General features: G+C 48.5%; 1 protein-coding gene across 4 annotated transcripts in view; it reads right to left on the reverse strand.

Moving 5' to 3' along the window:
• ZNF710 (zinc finger protein 710) overlaps positions 1 to 14,301 on the reverse strand; it is a 74,739-nt gene extending 60,438 nt beyond the window's left edge. Inside the window, exon 1 of one of the 4 annotated variants that reach the window (XM_081547033.1) lies at positions 13,717 to 14,281. The gene's annotated coding sequence lies outside the window, so the exon portion shown is untranslated. Of the gene's footprint in view, positions 1 to 12,731; positions 12,806 to 13,716 lie in introns of those variants that run through there. The other 3 variants (XM_081547030.1, XM_081547031.1, XM_081547032.1) reach the window with 3 other exon arrangements.
• Between the last annotated feature and the right edge of the window lie 3,114 nt (positions 14,302 to 17,415).

Below are 17,415 nucleotides of genomic sequence, written 5' to 3' on the forward strand. Positions count from 1 at the left end.
GAGGAGATACATAGGAGGGGATATATACATATAATTATGGCTGATTTGCACTGTTGTAGAGTAGAAACCGATAAAATTTATTTTAAAAATATTGCCTTGTCCATGCTGCATGTGTGATCCTAGCCCCTCGCATTGGAAGCATGGAGTCTTAACCACTGGACCACCAGAGAATTCCCAGGATGGAACTTACACTCTCTCCACTGCCCTGGGGGGCAGGGGAGAGGAGGGCTGTCTAGGCCATGAGGCACAGCCTATTGGTCCTTGACCTATGAGAGGTTGGTTAAAAGTAAAGGAAGGAAACAAGAAAGTACTGATCTACAGATATGAGCTCGACGATTCTGGAGTGAGAGCTGGATTCAACGCTAGGTTCCAAGGCGCTCTCCGTGAACTTGGGCAAGCCATTGCAGACTTCCGAGCTTCAGTTTCTTGGTCTATAAAATGGTAGCCTCCTTAGGGGCTGTTGAGCTGAATAACTAAAATAGCCTATGTGAAAAAGCAGAGCAAAGGTGAGATCCTTCTTCTCTTCCTCCCTCCTTCCCACCCTAACCTCGTTCTTTGAAAAAAAAAAAAAGTTTTTTTTTAAATTAGGTGACATAAGGAATTCTCTGTGGTTCAATAAGCTAGGAAATCAAACCAGTCAATCCTAAAGGAAATCAACGCTGAATTTTCATTGGAAGGACTGATGCTAAAGCTCCAATACTTTGGCCACATGATGCAAAGAGTTGACTCATTGGAAAAGACCCTGATACTGTGAAAGATTGCGGGTAGAAGAAGGGGGTGACAGAAAATGATATGGTTGGATGGTATCACCAATTCAAGGGACATGAGTTTGAGCAAACTCCAGGAGATGGTGAAGGACAGGGAAACCTGATGTGCTTCAGTCCATGGGGTCAGAAAGAGCTGGATACGATTTAGCGACTAAACGACAACAACCAGTGGTTAGGACTCTGCACTTTTGCCGCAGGGGGCACGGGTTTGATCCCTGGTCGGGGAAGGAAGTTGCTGCAAGCCACATGGCATGGCCAAATAAATAAAGTAGGTAGTATACACACAAAGTGCAAAATTCAAAAAGAAGAAGGAACACACTGAAAAGTCCACATCCACTCTTACCAGTCTCCTAGGTACCCTTGCAGCACGCCACACAGCCAGTCATTCTGTCTCTTACTTTCTTCCTTAATAGCTCGGCAACCACATCCATATATAGGGAGCTTTCACATTCCTTTTTACCGCTGAACTGAATTTTCAGTGCATGGATATAGGATAATTTATGTAACAATTTTCTACTGATGGACAATAAGGTTGTTCCCCTTGCTTTTTTTTTTTTTTTTTGCTTTTACAAGCAATAATGCAATGAACTATCTTGATAAATGCATCATTTCACGTGTATACTCATACCAGTGAGAGGAATCCCCAGAAGTGGAGTTGCTTGTGCAATTTTAATAAATATTGTCAAAACACTCTATACAGGTTGTACCAACTTATACTCTTAATAATTCGGAGAGTATCTGTTCCCACTGTCACTTCTTCATAGCAGAGTTAATACTTCTCTTAATACTGGTGAGCTGAACGAACAATTCATATGGTTAAGAATCATTTGTATTTCCTTTTCTGTAACTGGTCCATTAGCCCATTTAAAAAATTGGATTAACGGGACTTTTCTGGTGATCCAGTGGCTAAGACCCCACACTCCCAATACAGGGGCCCAGGTTCCATTTCTGGTCAGGGAACTAGATCCCACATGCCACAACTAAGAGCTGGCACAGACAAAGAAGTAAATATTTTTTAAAACAAATTTGGTTAATGGTCTTTTTCTTATTGATTTCTTTAGATATTAAGAAAATTGGCTCTATCTCTGATATATGTTATGAAAATGTTTTCCCAGTTTTGAGAAGTAGGAGACTCTTTTGACTGTTTATGATGATTTTGGCTTGTAGAAATTCACTTGTGTAGCGTCAAGTATAATCAGCTTTTCTTCTGTGGCTTCTGAGTTTCAAGTCGTACTTAGAAACTATTTTTCCTGAGTTCATGTTTAACATTTAACATCTCTAATTCATCTGAATTTATTTTGTTATAGCGTGTTCTTTTTTTTTAATGTAGCCATCAGGTTGTCTCAAGTCACAAATTTTAAAATGTCACCTTTCATATTAATTTACTTTTGAGTCCCTTCTCTTCCTTCTCTTCCATATCATGCTCATTTTGTCAGAATCATACTCTTTCTCTCCAAGGCCCTCCCATCCCTTCATTCCATTTGTGAGCCAAGAGGTGATTCATGTTATCATGCTTGACAGTCATACAAGGTATGCTGAATGCCAGTATCTTTGAGTAGGTAGAGATTTCAGAAGCATCCTTTCATTTTAAAGCTCAGTCACTCAGATCCAAATCAGGCTTCCCTGGTGGCTCAGTGGTAAAGAATTTGCCTCCTAATGCAGGAGAAACAGGTTCGACCCCGGATCTGGGAAGATCCCACATGCCACAGAGCAATTAAGCCCATGTGCCACAATTACTGAGCCTGCACTCTAGAGCCTGGGAGCTGCAACTGCTGAAGCCCATGTGCTCTAAAGCTTGTGCTCCACAGCAAAAGAAGCCACTGCAATGAGAAGCTCGAGTACCACAACTAGAGAGTAGCTCCTGCTCTCCACAAGTAGAGAAAGACCATGCACAGCAACAAAAACCCTGCACAGCCAAAAAATAAATAAACAGAAACAAAAAAACAAAGAGGTAAACTGGACTTGTCCAAGATCACAGGGTTTTATACCCAGGTTAATGCTTGTGATATTATTACTATTCAAGAACAGAAATATTGATTTTGCCATAAATTCCATTCAATCAATAGATATCTATTAAGCAACTACTCTGCCCAACAGTGAGCCAGGCACTAGGGCTCCAGAAATAAATGACACAACTCTGCACTTTTAAGAAGTTCAGAGTCCAGTGTGGGGTCTGAACACACATCCCCACAGCCTAATAGGTAAGGTGACAAGGGCGAATGAATGTACAAGGACTGGTTAATTTTGCAAGGGATGGCATGAGGAAGGCTCAGAAGACATACAGTTTTCAACTGTGCCTGACATGATTAGCCCTTTGTCCAAATACAGAGAAAAGGCATTTGGCAATATAGGAACAATAGGACAAGTGGGGTGTCTGGTGGTATATAGTCAAGAAGGAAGTCATCTGGCTTAGTGTTAGCTGTGGGCAGAATTTTCAATGAAAAGGCTCCTCTGACAATCCACAGTCATTAGCCAGCCTGAATGTGGGTTTGGGCTCTGGTTCCCAAACTAGAAGCTAAGAATTGTAAATAATGACTTATCTGTAAGACCTTAAGGTGTCTGGCAGAAGGCAACACATATTCTCCCAGGAAGAATGTACTCTCATCCCACACCTTAAAGAATTCTCACAGAGGGAATTCTAACAAACATTAAGTTCATAACAGAAAATCACAAAACACATAAGGAAATAAGCCTTCATGAGTGGGAGTGAGCAGAACCATCAAACAACAGAACCATACCTGCAAATGCTGCAGATACTAGAATTACTGGATACAAAAAAAGGTATGTATAACATGATTAAGGAAATGAGGATTTAAAAACCCAGGTAAAGAGTAAGAGATTTTTAAAAGTCACACATATTTGAAAAATGATAAAACAAGAAACATGATGCTCATCTAGATAATAAACTTAAAAATGAACATCAAAGAAAATAACTGCAATGGATTAAAACACAAAAAGTATATTAAAACCTGTGAGTTAATACTGATATTAAAAATACCTCAGTGGAAGGGCTGAACAGAAAATCAGAGATAACTGAAGAGAGAATTAGTGAACTGGAAAACAAATAAGAAATTACCTAGAAAACACTATAAAAGTGTTGAAATTAAAAAGAAGTTAAGAGACGAAAGGACAGAACCAGATCTAGCATATATCTAATTAGAGTTCTGAAAAAGAAATCACAGAGAGAATGATAAGTGACAGTCAAAGAGATAAAGGATAAAAATTTTCTAGAACTGATAAAATCACTAATATTTGGTTTCAGGAAATCTAATGAATTCTTAGCCAAACAAAATATAATCTACTCCTAAATACATTAAGCTGAAAAAAAAAAACAAAAAAATCCCAACAACCAAAAAACCCACGTACTTGTGTGTATGTGTGTGAACACACGCTGCCGCCACCACCACTACCACCACCACAATAACAAAACAACAACCAGAGAGAAGAAATTGCCTGAAATCAATAACTGGGCTTCTCAATATCAATAAGGAAAGCCAAAAGACAGTAGAATACCATCTTTAAGTGCTAAGATAAAATAATTGTAAAGCTGAAGTTTTATACCCAGTAAAACACTCTCTACGAAATAAAATTCTAACCAAACAGGAACTGGAAGTTTATGATTAAAACACCTCCACCACAGATGTTCTGATTTCAGAAAGAAAGCCTGAGATGTGGGAAGAAATATGAGTAAACAAAATGGTAACTATGTGGAACTCGAAAGTTAACCAACCATATAGAACACTGAAAAGAAGGTCCAATTTGTGGTATTAAACAGTGGAACAAGACAGCTAAACCACAAGACAACTGAACATAATAGGGACAATGGTGACTTTATATAAAGCATCCTAAGATCCTTAAATTGCTTGAAAAAAAGATATGAATACAAACTAACTTTAAACCTTATACAGTCTTCATGCATCAAAAGAACAAAAATAGAGTGTATAAGTTCAAAAGCAATAAAGAGGAAAAAACACACAAAAAATAGAGAAGAAAGAATGAGGAAAAGAAGAAACTTGATGCTTTCTAATTGTGATGCTGGAAAAGACTCTAGAGAGGTCCTTGGATGGCAAGGAGATCAAACCAGTCAATCTTGAAGGAAATCATCCCGGAATATTCACTGGAAGGACTGATGCTGAAGCTCCAATACTTCGGCCACCTGATGAAAAGAGCCAACTCATTGGAAAAGACCCTGATGCCGGGAAAGATTGAAGGCAAAAGGAGAAGGGGGCAACAGAGGATGAGATGGTTGGGTGGCATCACCGACTCAATGGACATGAGTTTGAGCAAACTCTGGGAGAGAGTGAAGGACAGGGAAGCCTGGGAGTGCTGCAGTCCATCACAGGGTGGGGATAACCAACCAGCACTGCCAGCCTCTGAAGCCTCCCTGAGGCTTACTGAGAGGCCAGCTTGGGTGTGTCCTCATGACGACATTCTGACATGGCACATAAAACAACCATTATTAAAGTTTGTATCATTTTTTTTTTTTACACCAAACACATGCAGGACAACCTTCCCCTTTCAAAATTGCATCCCACTGCAGCCCCAGTGGGAATAAGATGGGGGTGGGGATGGTGTTTAGGTACCACTCAAAAGACAAACCACACCTAACTAAGAGTCATCACAGAAGTTATAGTCTCCCACATAAATCTGCAGGGTGGACAGTCCTGCTTTCTTTAATTTTTAGAAAGTTATTTTTAGGGTGATTTTAGTATTTACAAATATATGTTGGATTTATTACAATATTACTTCTGTTTCATGTTTTAGTTTTTTTGGCCGCAAGGCATGTGGGATTTAGCTCCCCGACCAAAAACCGAACACACACCCCTGGCACTGGAAGGCGAAGTCTTAACCACTGGACCACCAGAGAGGTCCCCATTCATGTTTTCTGTAGTGATCCTTTTTACCTGATTTTGATTCTCTATTTGTTATACACTGGGAGGCAGAGAATGCAGTTGGGCCACAATGTGATCTCCTATTCTCAGCTTCTGATGACACCAAAACCCCTCACATTTCCAACAGTTCTCTTGGTACTCCCAAAATATACACATGATGTGTGCCTGCTCAGTCTCCTCAGTTGTGTCCGACTCTTTGCAACCCTAAGGGCTGTAGCTCCTCTGTCCAAGGGATTCTCCAGGCAAGAATACTGTGGTGGGTTGCCATTTTCTTCTCCAGGGGATTTCCCCAGACCAGGGATCAAACTCACATCTCCTGCATTGCACTGAGCTGCAATGCAACTGCATCCCACTGAGCTATCCGGCGGAAACCCACATACGATAGAGCATAGGATTTAACAGCGGAAACTCCTTTACCATGATGGTGGTAGAAGACAGAACCAAAACCCCCTCTAGAGATCAATCTGCTTCTAATAGTCCTTTTACTCCATTTACAAATATACGGATTATAAAGATAATACATAGCAATAAATATTCAAATGGCACAGAAATGAGTAAGAGAGAAGACAAAAGGCCTCTGTACTTGGGGGCCTAGGGATGCAGGAAGGGTCTGGTCTGGGAGCCATACACATTAATTAGTAGGTAATAAAAGCCAGTTATTTCACCTTTTGAAGCTGCTGATTCAACATACATTTAGCCCCACTTTGACCTCTAACATTCTTTGATCCCCCCTTTCAGGATCTACCCCAATTTCCTGCAACCACCTCACCTCCCTTATTTGACTGTGTTCAAGTACCTTCTATCCAATTCTAGAATTTTTTTAAAACACATTATTAATTGTATTCTTTTTAAGATTTCTTTTTTTTTTTTGATGTGGACCATTTTAGTTACAGTCTTTACTGAGTTTGTTACAATGTTGCTTCTGTTTTATGGTTGTTTTTTTTTTTGGAGCCACAAGGCACAGGGGATCTTAGCTCCCCAACCAGGGATCAAACTTGCATCCGCTGCACTGGAAGGCAAAGACTTAAGCACTGGACGACCAAGGAAGTCCCTGGATTCTAGAATTCTTAATTTTCCTTGCAGTACTGCAGCAGTCTTGTTTTCTAATTTTTTTTTTTTTTTTTTTTGCAAACTATCATGAGTTGAGTCCAATAGTGACCCAGGCTCTCACTGGCTAGCCTGGCAACTCTGTGCTATTTGTAACACATTTCCTTGGGAAAATCCTCGAAGTTTTATGTATGAACAATTGGGAGACGCTTACTTGCAAAGTGGAGGCCTCCGTAATCTCAATTGCTGAAAATGGCAAGCACCTGGTTTCACCTGCCCTGTTTCTAAGGTGGGCTTTGCTAGCAGGGACTCTGGGGCCTGACTGCCTGGGTGCCAATCCTGGTTCTGAAACTTACTAGGTGTGTGACCTAGTAGTCAACCTAAATGGGCTAAAATATATATGGAAAGTGCAAATACATATATGAGGATAGTGCCTGAGACATAGTGCTGTAATAAAAGAGTTGGGAGACATTGGTCAAGAAAGCCCTTTGTCCCTAGTTCTGGGAGACTACAGACCCCTTTGAGGCTGGTGAAAGCTACAGGTCCTACCCCTAGAATGTAACCCTCTGTACGGCTGCAATTGTAACTGAAGCTTCCCACGGCTGCGAGGGTCAAGAAGGTCTGGCTCCAGCCCTCTGGTTCTCTCTACAGTGATGTGAGGATCTCAGGGTCAAAACACCATGGCAGTTCTTGAAGTTATTATGTTCACATGCACAGCACTGGAGCAGGTCCCTCCTGCCCTCAGTTTAGGTAAGAAATGTTACACCCTTCTTCCTCAAAGTCCCTTTGACCTTGCCCATTTTTCTCTTGCTTCAGGTCAACTCATCCCTGGGTCACCGTAAGACAGTCTCCCAAGACTTTCCTGGTGGTCCAGTGGTTAAGACTCCATGCCCTCAGTGCAGGGGGCCTGGGTTCTATCCCTGGTCAGGGGAACTGGATTGGACGTGCTGCAACTAAGAGTTCATATGCCACAACTGAAGACCTCATGTGCTGCAACTAAGACTCAGTGCAGTCAAATAAATAGATACATACATATATAAATATTAAAAATAAAAAGCCAAGATCATATGTACCACCAAGTTCCACATGCTTTTTGTGAATTATTCTCATCTTTCCCCGAAGAATGGTCTGGCCCCTCTTTAGTGCTCACTGAAGTCAGACTAGAGCATGGACTAGTATCCACTGCTGGCCCTCTGACCAAGAGCATCGCACAGGTGGATGCTGTGTAAGTCCAGGTCCTCTCCCTCCATAAGCTTGGAGACAGTACCCACCAGCAAAAGCCAAAGATCTGAGAAGCCAGAAGGAAGCTGCATGCGCTGTGTGCTCAGTCATGCCTGACTGTGTAGCCCACCGGGCTTCTCTGTCCATGGGATTCTCCAGGCAAGAATACTGGAGTGGGTTGCTATTTCCTCCTCCAGGGGATCTTCCCCACCCAGGGATCAAACCCAAATCTCTTGTCTCTTGCATTGACAGGCGGATTCTTGACCACTGAGCCACCTGGGACAGAACTTGTGGGATGATCTAATTCCCTTGTTATTATTCCTCCAAGTCACTTCAAGGTGGGTGACTTGCCTGAGGTCACCCAAATCACTTGCAGCAAAGCTGGGAACCTCCCAGCTCAGTACTTTGATTCCATCAGCATTTCTTAGACTCTACCACGCACGGGAATCTTAAGATGCAGATTCAGCAGGTATGGGGCAGGCCCGAGATCCTGCATTTCTAACAAGCTCTCAGGTGATGCTGCTGCTGCTGGTGCCTGGACCACATACAGAGCAGCAAAGGCTTACATCAAGGCTAATGGACTGTCCCACCTGGTTAAAGCCTCTTTGCCCACCCTCTGCGCGGCTGTTTACATGCCTTTTCTTCAGGAAAGCCTCCCTTCCCCCATCCTCCTTGATTATCAGCTCCCGTGGTCTCTGTACTTTTTCCTTTGAAGCATTTGTAACAATTGTAATTAAAGAGTATTGGTGTAATTATTAGTTTAATGTCTGTCTCCTAGGGAGACTGCAAGCTCCACAAGGACGGGACTGGCAGACTGTCAATAAAAGGGCAGCTGTTGTGGGCTTCCCTGGTGGCTCAATGGCAAAGAATCCGCCTGCCAACACAGGAGACTCGGGTTCGATCCCTGATCAGGGAAGATCCCACAAGCCTCAGAGCAACTAAGCCCATGCACAGTAACTAGAGAGTCCGGGAGCCGCAACTGCTGAGCCCACGTGCTACAACTACTGAAGCCTGTGCACCTCAACAACAGAAGACATCAGCACAGTAAGAAGCCTGCATACCGCAACTGTAGAGCAGTCCCCGCTTGCTGCAACTAGCGAAAAGCCAGAGCAGCAATGAAGACCCAGCACAACCAAAAATAAATATATTTTTTTAAAAGGGCAGCTGTTGTGGGCTGAGTAGCCTGGACCAGCATACCTGGAGCAAAAAAGGAAGGCTTGAGCGGATGGGAAACACTTTCTAGAGGCCTCATGGCCAAAAGTGACACTTCTGGCTTGTAAATTCCCACCAGTTTCAAATACATGTGGACTAAAATGTAACTTGAAAAGCAACCTTAAAAAAGCAAGTCTCCAAAATCTTTTATCAAGCGCAAAACAGTCCCAATCTGGTACTAGCCACTGTGCCTGGGAAATAGTTAGGTCCCCAAATAAATATTCCCTTACAGGGGACTTCCCTGGTGGTCCCGTGGCTAAGACTCAGCACCCCCAATGCAGAGGGCCAGGGTTCGATCCCTGGTCAGGGAACTAGATAGCACAAGCAGCAAGTAAGCGTTCCCATGCCACAACTAAGGCCCAAAGCAGCCAAATAAATAAATACTTTTCAAAAAAAAAAAATCTCTTCCAGTCTTCAGACACCTTGAGGGCCTTGGCAAAGGAACAAGAGGGCCATCTCCCTGACCAGCCTCACTGCACTGCAGACCAACAATTTCTTTTCCAATTTTTCTGTTGCTATCCTTTCTAGCAACCCCAAAGCTCTGAATGCCCAGCTCCTTGACGTGGGCAGAAATACCTGAACTCATCATCATTCCAGGGCAGCCAAGTCTGAAGTCACTCTGCTTGAGTGTAGACACCACCACCTCTGTGCCCTTGAATGAGCTACTGACTCCTCTGTGTTTCAGTTTCCCAATCTGCCAAATGGGAAAAACCAGGCAGTGGTAAAGAACCCGCCTGCCAATTTAGGCGGTTCAATCCCTGGGTCGGGAAGATCCCCTGGAGGAGGAAATGGTAATCCACTTCAGTATTCTTGCCTGGAGAATCCCACGGACAGAGGGGCCTGGTGGGCTACGTTCATAGGGTCGCCAAGAGTCAGACACAACTGAGCAACTCAGCATGCAGGCAGCAACTAGCACCTGTGAGGACTCTTAAGGGAGATACACAAAGAACACTTACACAAGCCTAGCCCAAGATTTATGGTTATTATTATCCTCTCCATATCCAGTCCAATTCAAGATCTATTGTTTCACAAGTCTCCACCCAGTGGCTCCACCCCTCGTGAGATCTGCCCTTCCCAGCCCCTCCTGCCTTACCTGTCTGGAGCTTGTTCTAAGCCGTGACTCACAGCAAAACTCTGCAGCTCCCATCAATTACCTCCGTGTGTCATTTGTGGGTCCCTTCTGGGAGGGAACTCTTTTTCCTAACACCCAGTACATTTATTCAACAAGAATTTATGGAGGGCCCACTATGTGCCGGGCCCTGTTCTAGGCACAGGTGATCATTAGCAATGAACAACGAAAGACCTCATGAACTGAAGGTAGTAAGAGATGTAACCTAGGAAGAGATACCAGTTTGGGTCTCTGGCCTTTCCCTTCCATCCCCATTCTTCTCCTGGACCATGCCTAAATAAATCACACACAGGTACAAAGCAGGAAGAAAGCATTCCAGATCAAAAAACGCTCAGTGGGACTTAGGCACAAGCCGATGACTAAACTGCTGCCCCACTGAACTGGCAGACTTTGAAGAAGTCCGTGTTAAAACACCCCGAAACACCCGGTTTCCCCACGTAGTCACACCGGCCGTCAAATCCTCCAGAACGGTATGCGGAACACAACCGGAAAATAAGGTCCTTCATTTACTTATGTCATGAGCATATCTCAGGTTTTCATGTTCTCACTGCCACATTCTTTGGATGGAGTGTGACTCAGGTGCCTCAGCAGGCATACAGGCAGCAGCTTTGTGTTAAGAGCTGCTTGGGGGACTTACTTCCCTGGTGGTCCAGTGACTGACTCCACACCCCCAGTGCTGGGGGCCTGCGTTCAAACCCTGGTCAGGAAACTAGATATCACATGCCACAATTAAGACTGGGTGCAGCCCAATAAATAAATACATATTAAGAGAGAGAGAGAGATCATTGGAAATGGACTCTGAAAGCCTGTGTTTGAGTGCTGGCTCTGTCAATTACTGCGTGATTTCAGGCATAAAGTTTTTCTCTTGTCTCTATCTTTCAGACAAGCTCTAAGGTCCTCTTCCAGTTTTGCAGTCTAAGGGCTAGGATCCACCACCATTAACATGAGACTCAGCAGATTCCTTAATTCAACAAGATGAGCCCCCGCCCTCAGATCCCTGGCTGAGTGAGCCAGATGAGGAGCCTGTAAACAGCATCCTGAGATGCGCTGACTCCTCCTTTATTTATTTACTCCCTTCCAACTTCAAACCTGAGCTTTCCAAGCACAACTCTGGTAGAAATATCCCTGGGCCACAAGGCAAACCTAAAATAGAAGGTATGCAAAATCTCTGGTGGGCCCATTAGTCTCCCTTCCTCCAACTCAAAAACCATGCCAGACCTTGTCCGTCTCCTTGTCTCCAGACGGAGAGCCTAAAATAAGTCTCCCTGGTAGAAAATGCCTGGTTGGAATGGAAGTGCCTCAAGTACAGAAGAAATGGACCGATGGCCACACACCACAGGTCAAGGACTCACCCAGAAATCTTCTCTGAGAAGCAGGAACCTCTGTTCCCACTTCAACTCATTGCCTCTCCCTCCATGGGCATACAGACAACCAGGTGAGCCTGGAGGAAAGAAAAACATGACCCAAATGGCCAACTCACCCTAGCTCAAAGAGAGCAGCTGTACCCCCACTGCCCTCAAGCAAGAATGCAGGCTCCTGCAGGTTACTGGAACACTAGAGCCACTAGAGCTACAGGTAACCAATTAGAGGTCCTGTTCCCAGACTGGCAGGTGCCTGGCACACAGTGATGTGCGGCTGGAGGGCCAGCTGACAAAACCACCACGAAAGTTCTCGAGAATAATATTCGCTTTAAAACAAACGAGAAAGGGACTACCATACTACCGTAAGTCTCAAAAATCAAAACCAGACAGGCCCAAGGCTTTGATCACAAACACTAAGAATGCCTTTTCTAACGTCTAAAGACAATTAGGGGCGGTTCACCTCCCCTCCCCCACCTGGCCCGGCGGGTCCTTTGAAGGCCCCTGGTCTCAGGGCAAAAGCAGGGATGCAGGCTCCAGGCCCTCTGCTTGGCAGAAGTGAACTTTGACTGTTTTACTTACACGTGTACAAAGGCAGCACTGAAAGAGCAGCTTCGAAGTTGGCTGGGTGACCCCCACAGTTCAAAGTCCCTCTCCGCACACCTGTGCGGTAATCTTGTGAGTTCCCCCGGCGCCCTCCGGAACTGGCTATATCCCCTCCAGGTCTACGCCGGCTGGGAGTTTCCATTTTGCACAGAAATCAAGGCGTTCTGGGTGCCCTTAGCACTTAGGGCGCTCGGCCCGCAGCTCTATGGTGGGCCTCCAGGCCGGTCCCTTGTTGGACCGCTCAGACCGGTAAAGGACCAGCATCTCGTAGTGACCCTGTGAAAACGCACCCAGGCTCCGAGCACGCCTTGCCCGATCCCTTGCAGAGCTAAGAGATACATTAATGATCGTTTCGGGTTAGTTAAAACCCACGCAAGCACCTCCCTGGCCTCTTAAATCTTCCCAAACTACATCACAGACTGAAAGGAAGCAGTTGCAGCGACCATAAAAGTCATCTTAAAAAGGCAAGTTGGAAAAAAAAAAAAAACCCGATACGCACTAGTTAGCAAGTCCGTGGTTAGGGGGGCGGTGGCACCAGGGCCGGATCTGCGGGCTCTGCACGCTGGCTGGGGCTGCCCCGTCGGTCCCCGAGTCCCCCGCGCCCACCTGGCAGCCTCGGGGGGCCCCAATCTGACGCCAGCGATCACACCCCACAGCTCTGTCCAATTAGGAAAATGACCGCGAGGAGACGGAGAAGGGTGGGCGACGAGGAAGGAGAATCGAGACCGACCAAGGAGGGCAGTGGGGACCCGGCCGGACGGCGAGCGCCTTCAACAGGTCCCCGGCCCCGGGGTAGGGGGGCGCGCGGCGGCCCCGGGGGGGAGACCCCCGACAGCCCGACGGCGCACCCAGCACTCCCCCACCCCGGACGGCGGGGACGCGCAGCCACCCCACCCGGCCCGAGAATAAAGTTTGTGGGCAGCGGCGGGGCGGGGCGGCGCGGCGAGGGGGTGAAACTTTGAGTCCCGGGCGGGCGGCGGGGGGAGCGCACGGGGCGCCGGGACACCCACGTGCGGGCCCGCGACAGCCGCCGCCGCCGCCTCCGGGCCTCCCGCCCCGCCGCCGCCGCCGCCGCGCTTTCCTTTCATTTTTGCTTCTCTCTCTCTCTCTCCCCTCCCTTTCTCTCTCTTCCTCTCTCTCTCTCTCATTCGCGCGCTCTCCTCGCTCTCGCCCGCTTTCGCTCGCCCGCTCCCTCCTTCCCTTCCCCCTCTACACCCCCCTCCCTCCCTCCAGACGCCATCTCTCCCTCTTTCCCCGGCTCTCCCTCTCTCCCTCCAGCTCTCCGGCATGAGGGAATGTGGAAGTGAAAGGAAAAGACGACATGTTTGCAGCGCGGCGAGGGCCTGCGCGCCGCCGTCCCCGGGGAGAGGCGGGGGGCGGGTCGGCCGCGGCCGCAGCGACCCACCCCCGCGCCCCCCGCGCCCCCGCCGGCGCGCCGCCCGGGGCTGCGGGGCCGGGGGCCGGGGGCCGCGCGGGACACTCACCCTGGGTCCGGGCGCGGCTCCTGCGCTGGGGCCCGTGGCGGGCCGGGGCCGTGGGGGGGGCTCCTGGCTGCCCACCGCCCGGGCTGCTGCTGCGCGCCCGCCGCCCGCCTCCACGCGCGCCCGCCGCCTGCTCCTGCCGCCCTCCCTCTGGCTCCTCTCTTTCTCTCTCTCTCTCCCCCTCTCTCTCCCTCTCCTCTCTCTCTCTCTCTCTCCCTCTCTCGCTCGCTCGCTCTCTCTCCCTCCCTGGAAGAAGGGAATGAGGCAGGGCTGACGTGAAGGGATGCAAAACAGCTCCTCCTAACCCAGCTCGCGGAGGAAGAGAAAGACAGAAAAGCAGCCCTTTTATCTCTCTTTTGTTTTCTCACTTCCTTCCACCCCCCCCAGCACCCCCCTCTTGTCAGCCCAAGTTTTCTTTTCTCTTTCTACCGCAGAGAGGGTTTTTCTCCCTTTCTTTCTCTTTCTTTCGGTTCAACTCTCCCACTCAAATTGAAAGCCTGGAGGGGTTTCTCTCTCCTTTTTTTTTTCTTCCCTCTTTTCTTCCTTCTTCCTCCTTTCTTATTTCTCTAAAAGGGTTTTGTTTGCTGTGGGAGTTTCGTTTGAGAATCAAGTCACGCCTTTTTTCCTCCTTTTCTCTTTCTTTTTTTTTTTCTCCTCTCAGCAGAAAAGGGGAACAAAGATTAACTGAAGCGGGGGAGAGGGGGAGCATAAGAACCTCGCATGGAAATGGGGGGCCCGGTCCTGCCTGGCACAAAGAGGGCCAGGGGACGCCCCCCCCCCCACCGTGGGAAGCATGGGACGTCCTCCCTAGAGGAGAGTCGGTGGGGGTCGGGGGGACGCAGCCGCGGGTGCTGGGTGCGGGTTCCTTCCAAAGTGCTGGCGGGGGCCGCCGAGCCCGCCCCTCCCCAGCCAGAGGTGGAAGGATGGGTGTGTTCTTCACTTACATATTTTTAAAGTAGGCAGATGGGCTTGGAACAAACATCCCCGCAGAGCACTGAACTGTAAAAAGCCTTTGAACAGCTGTTTGCAGAGCCCTGGACGTCCAGACTCGAGGGAGCGGGGCGTACTGCGAGCGCCTGGGCCGGGGTGGGGAAGGGGCTCGGAGAAGCCGCTGAGATCCGGCCCCCGCAGGCTCGCCCATCGCAGAGCCTGGGCCTCCACCCCGGGCGCGCTGCTGGGGGGCGCCGAGGCGTGGCCGTTGGCCGTGAGGGGGTCGGGCCCCCGGCTCCTCCCTGCAGGGCCGCGGGGCTTGGCGCAGCCTTGCCTTCCTCCGGCTCCCGAGCGGTCTAACGTCCAGCCGCTTCTCCACTCGGACCGAACGCGGCAGAGACCCTACGAAGGGTCAATTATTCATGGGGCGCCTGGGCGTGTTCCCAAGAACCTGCTCTGCCTTCTTCTCCAGAGAAGTGGGGAGAAGGGAGGGGAAAAGTTCCCAGAGCAAACTTGAGCCACATGTCTTTTTTGCCCAACTAAGTATTGAGCACCTGCTGGATGCCTGGCCCTTGGACTGGGGCTGATGCCAGGGGCTGGGGAGAAGCGTGAGTCTCCATGGGCCCCCCGCGTTTCCGCAGGAAACAATGCGAGAGGAGGCTGCGGCTCCGGACCAGGTCACCGAGAGGAAGGAGAGCCTGGATCCTCTCCCCTCCCTCTGTTCTTCCTTCCCCTTCTCTTCCTTCCTCCCGGCTGCGTCTCCTTGGCTCCACCCCTTCTCCTCATCAATTCCTCCCACACTTCCCTGCTCTCCCTGGCTTTTCACTGGAGGGTCCCTTCTCCCAGCGAGGAGCAGATGCTGAGCCCCATTGTCTCCCCCCCGCCCCCCACTCACACACACAGGACCTGCCACTCTGCATCCCTCCCCCCAGCCCGCAGGCCTGGGCCTTTAGACGCTGGATCCCCAAGGCCACTGCCCCTCACCCCACCCTAAACCAGCTCCCGGTGCTGTGAGCAATGACTCCAGTCACTCAGAACATGATTTGTTTCTGACTGGGAGTGAGAAAACAGTAGCCTGGGAGTTGCTTTAGCAAGGAGGACTCCGTGGTTTTTAATATCACCGCACTGAGCCCTGGATGAACCCAGACATCCATCCCCCACCCATTCTGCCCTCTTAGTGGGGTGTCCAGGGAGCCACATTGCTGTCATTTTAGATTCTGCTTAGTGCACCTAAATTATTTCCTCCAAACAAAACAGCACTGATAGTGGAGCATTTGCATAACCCATGCTTACTGAATACCTACTCTGTGCCCACTCCATACTGGGTGCTAAGGACCTAACAACCATCAGTGCCCATGTCACTTAGGCTTTAGACTGGCAGGGGAAGAAACAAGACAGGCAACCACAGTGCCAAATGTTACACATAAGGATGAACCAAGGAAGCACCTAGAAAAAGGGTGCTTAGACTAGGGTGGTCAGGGATGGCCCCTGGAGGAAGTTATGTCTAGATGTCTAGGTAAATGCATGTGATGGCACAGCCTGTCTGAAGACGCCAAGGCAAGAGAGCACATTCTTCTGGATTCTTGGAACCTCCACAAATATTGGCTGCAGTGGAGAGTACAGTGGCGGAGCAGGGACACACGGGTGTCCGAGCACAAGTTGGGGAGGGGCGGGATAGCAGGGAGATTTTTAATTTTTCACCTCTCCCACTTGTTCACATCATGAACTTGGGTGGTTAATAGCCTTAGTTTCCATCTTTATAAGATGAGGGTAAGAAGACCTATGAGCTTCCCTGGTGGCTCAGTCAGAAAGAATCCTCCTGCAATGCAGGGGACTGCCTGGGACTGTCTGGGTTCCATCCCTGGGTTGGGGAGGTCCCCTGAAGAAGGAAATGGCAACCCACTCCAGTAATCTTGCCTGGGAAATCCCATGGAACAAAGGAGGCTGGTGGGCTTCAGTCCATGGGGTCTGAAAAGTTGGACACAGCTGAGCGACTAAACCACCAAGAAGACCTATGGGCCACAGAAATGGTGTTTTATGAATAAGGGTCCAGGTTGACTTGGTGCGTATTCCTGGGCCAACTGACCTCTCTGAATATAAGTTTTCTCATCTGTGAAATGGGGTAAAAACAACTGACTCACAGGGTTTCTGTGAGGCTTAAAAAAGCCCGTGCCCAGCTCAGCATCTGAGACATAAGCTCCAATACATGATAGCTTTTATTCATCGTCATTATGTGTTAGGGGGTGACGGGAGGTGCTCTTACTAGCTGAAAATGAGATTTATGTTAAGGGTTGAAGCTTGAGTGAGTCACCGTACCTGAAATGTGACGAACTGGCTGTGGAGAGAGCATTCCTTCAGAGACGCCCTGTGTCCTCACGGGTGGCTGGGACTGGGGATCACCCACATCCAACCAGGATGGCCAGGGTGTCATCTCAGGAACGAGACCAGAATGTGACAACTGTGGTTACCAAGGCCTGGCCTGATGGGTGGCGATGTCCCCTGCCTGAAGAACAAACAGGAACAGAGGAGAGTGGGCCTTGTAAAATCCTGGAGGGCCCCTAGGAGTAGGTGCCTGGCTGTTTGCTCAGCGGAGAAAAGTAGACCCAGAAGTTCACACTGGGGAGAAGAGAGGGGGAGAGAGTGACTTTTGACTCCTCTAGAGCCCACATTAAATCTCTTGAAACCTGTTAGTCCTTTGCTTGGGTTCCTCATTCTCCAGGCAACCTGCAAATGAACTTGGCATCAGCAACCTGCCCCCTGGATCCAGGCAGA

Source organism: Giraffa tippelskirchi, chromosome 12, assembly GCF_054371585.1.
Source record: "Giraffa tippelskirchi isolate mGirTip1 chromosome 12, T2T-mGirTip1v1.2.pri, whole genome shotgun sequence".
Lineage (NCBI taxonomy): Eukaryota > Metazoa > Chordata > Mammalia > Artiodactyla > Giraffidae > Giraffa > Giraffa tippelskirchi.